This window comes from Saccostrea echinata, unplaced genomic scaffold (assembly GCF_033153115.1).
Source record: "Saccostrea echinata isolate AGI-Se365-2 ecotype Australia unplaced genomic scaffold, CSIRO_AGI_Sech_v1 ptg000003l, whole genome shotgun sequence".
Lineage (NCBI taxonomy): Eukaryota > Metazoa > Mollusca > Bivalvia > Ostreida > Ostreidae > Saccostrea > Saccostrea echinata.
The window spans coordinates 10,230,362-10,234,232 of NW_026889752.1; positions in this window are offsets into that span (position 1 = coordinate 10,230,362).

A 3,871-nucleotide genomic window follows, 5' to 3' on the forward strand; every position below is an offset into this window, starting at 1 on the left:
TTTTTTTTCTACTATCCCTTTAAAATGCCCCCCCCCCAATGTGTGTTAAAATGTGATGAACAAGCCCCCCCCCCCTCAAACACACAGTTTTCCAATATCTTATAGGGATTAATATCCCTTGCATGCAGGTCTATTAAAAGGACCCTACCCCATATTTAAAATTGACCCTTTTTACCAAAATTAAGGTAAAAATTCCAAAATGACAATATTGAAAAAAAAATTGAATTCTGAGATTATATTAAGATGTGCATAGAGGATAAGCTACAATATAATTGTCTTTATTTTACATAATATTTCATCAATTTTTCTTAGTTTTGTTACTTATTTTTCAATTTTAAACTCCCAATTGAATGGGTACAGGACCCAGCCTGTACCAAAGAGGGTCAATTTAAGCCCTGCTTTATCTTCCAAGCTAAAATTTTGTTTTATACATGTATATTTATGTATATTTACCCTTTAGCATAATAGCTTAATTTCATTAAAAAAAATAATTAAAACCAAACATTTATTTTATGTGTAAATTATTTATATATATATGGTAATTAAGAGTTAATGAATACCTTTTGAATTCTTGTGTATTTTTTTTTACTTTCCTTTTTTCATGGTGTAATATCATTTAATATTTATTTTCTTTTTGATGTTAGTTAGTAAATCAAACTGTTCAATAGTTAGAAGAATTTTATGTAGTTTTTGTTTAATAATACTTTGTTGTTTTGAATATATTTTATCGAAATAATCAACAGGATCGGAAACAAGTTCTGACAACTTTTATGAGTTCCTCTCCTTACAAATAACACATGGTATTTACTTATACATATTTTTATAAATATTTGATTAATCTTATTATGATAAACCGTTCATTGGTGATAAGAATTTTTATTATTCTTATTTGTTCACCTTATGCTTCCAGCCTCAAATCACTGTTCCATCTCCTCAACATTAAATGTACTCTGTGTATAGATAAGTACATGTATTACATATATTAAGGATATATATATATATATATATATATATATATATATATATATATATATATATATATATATATATATATATATATATATATATATATATATATATATATATATATATATATATATATATATATATATATATATATATTTATATAAAATTAGACTATATGTGTAAGTAAAATCATAAGCACATTTTTAGAATGCGTCTGCAGAATAAAGAAATTAAAATTTTATAAATTTGTACAATGTTGCAGATAGCAGAATTTTTTTTTTATGATTTTTATTCATTATACATGTACAGTGTGTAGAGTGCATAATTTACCTGGTTTTATAAACCAAATGTAACAGTCACATCAGGATTAACCGGTATGTATAGATGTGTAAATATGAGAAGATTAAGATTCTTAGTTATATTTTTATTGGGAAAAAAATCAGTACCATTGTAATTGAATATTTACTTTATTATTTTTGGATTATTAAAAAACAATTTCAGCTATCAGAATTTCTGTCAGTATATATATTTGTTTAATCATTTAGTCTTATATTTAATTACTTATCTAATCCTCTTAGGGAGGATATAAAGTCATTAGATTATACAAGTATCAAGAACGCTGTTATTTTACAATTGTTTATTTCAAAGCATGCACGATCACACAGCTTCATATTGCATAATTATTTTGTTTCTAATTTTCTGATGTATGTATGGCATGAATCAAGGTTAGTCGCTGTCCCTAGTTGCTTTCAGGCTTATCACAATCCAGTTCATTTAGTCCCTAATAATTCCTCAGGATTATCATCTTTTTTTACATTAACAAGTTAATGTATTGTATGTTTGGTTAACATGCTACTTCATATTTTACAAAGAGCATTTAGTTTATTTTTAAGAAGAGAGGAGTGTTTAAAATGATTATTCACTACTGATTATAGAGCTTTCTTTAGTGGAGATAATATTCAATATTATATTTCCACAATCATTATGAACATGTAGGAAGTATTTGAATTAAACAATTACAAAAATTCATATCTATGTATTGTATTGAGGGATAAGATTTGATGTCATTTGACGTCCATTAACAAACATAAAATGTTTTACAAAATGCTATATTGTTCTGGAAAAACAAAACGAAACCATTGAATCTCTTTGTCTTAACAACATGACAGGAAATGCAGAGTTTAGATCTTCTGTTGTAGTCAGTACAGAGCTGTTTAACTACCGGTATTAAATACATGTGTACATGTAATAAAAGTTAAAACCTCTCCATTTGGTATGGAACACAAGGATTTGCTGTAATTATTTTGGCATATGTAGATGCTCAGGCATGATATTTTGGCAGTGTTTTCTAATCCTATGTGGAAGAGTTGGATACAGTGTATATTCTAATTTTTACCTAACAACATGAATAGTATAAAATGCAAAAATGAGTAAAGGATAATTTCTGTTTAATGTTACATGTATCAGAATTGTAGAATAGAAAGATGTCAGTAAGATAGAAAGAAAAGAATTCACTGGAATTTTCATGAAGAACAAGTCTTGTTTATTTTTTTAGTTACAAAAATGTTACTGTTACAATAGAATGAATTGCTTACATGTTCAAAAGTTTTGAATGAGTGTTCTGATATAATATTTGTTGTATATTGTAGAAGGATATTTAGAACCATAATATGTTCAAAATAATTTCTTTATTGTATTCCTTTTAGCAAGATTTGAATGTTCTATTTGAATTATGTTGAAATTCCCTGTCTCTGTTAGCAGTTATTCTTGTTTATGCAGTTTGAATTTAAAAAAAATTTAAACATGTTTAGAAAAGCCTTTCAATTACTTTTCATTGATGAATTAATCAGATATTGAATTAATGACTTAGGTGAGTATGTTCATTGTTAAGTTAATTGGATACAGATTAGAAAATGCAGTTTCCATAGAATAACAAAGAACATGGATGAATATTGAAACTAAGAAAGAATATGGGAGATAAAGATGTAATAAATGCCTGTGCTTTAGTTTGTATAAAAGTCAAAAGGCTTTGAACTTATTTTTAGCTCTCCTTGAAAGTCGGTGGAATTTATGCTAAACCCTCAGAGTTGGCATCCCAGGTCAAAGTTTTTGAAGCAGGTTTATTTCCAATAACTATATGCCCTTTATTGATACGAATTGCATGGAAGATGTATCATTCTTCATATTAGTATCTTTCATTGTACTAGCCAAGTTCCAGAAGCTATATTTTTAGGCAATATTTGCAGGATGAATGACCAGGTTAATGTGTTCAGAGCAGGTTTAAGAGCAGGATATACATGAAGGAGCAGATCTCATTTCAAAGTTACCAAAAACCGTATATAACTATGGTGACTAAACTTGTATGGATGACGCAGATAGGGATATACAATACCAGTCTTATTTGAACATTCATTTGAATCTGATCCACATTTTCTGAAAGAGTAAACGGGTTAAAGTGTTTGGCAGATCCATTCCCAAGTAACTATAAATCGTACCCAGACCAAATTTGCATACGTGTTGCACCTTGAGATGATGCACACTTGCATACACTAGTTTGGTGTGAGACTTTAAAATTTGCCTTATATCTTTATATACCTTTATCCCATTGCTTTTAAATTAGTGAATGAAAATATATTTATCTTTTTATAAAAATAAGACTTCAAGGCCGTTCTTGTTGTATTTTTATCACAACATGATAATAAAAATCGGCATTATTAAAAAGTTTGAATCTTCAGCTTTAAGACAGATACAATTAAAACACGTGGACACAAAGGTTTAAAGAAAGTTTATTGCTTAAAATTGTCCGAAGCGAAGTATGTTTCCGATGCATTGTTATCCCACCCTATATGTTGAGGCAAAAGCAGTGGTATTTTCTGTTTCGATTTATATACCTTCAAATGAATTT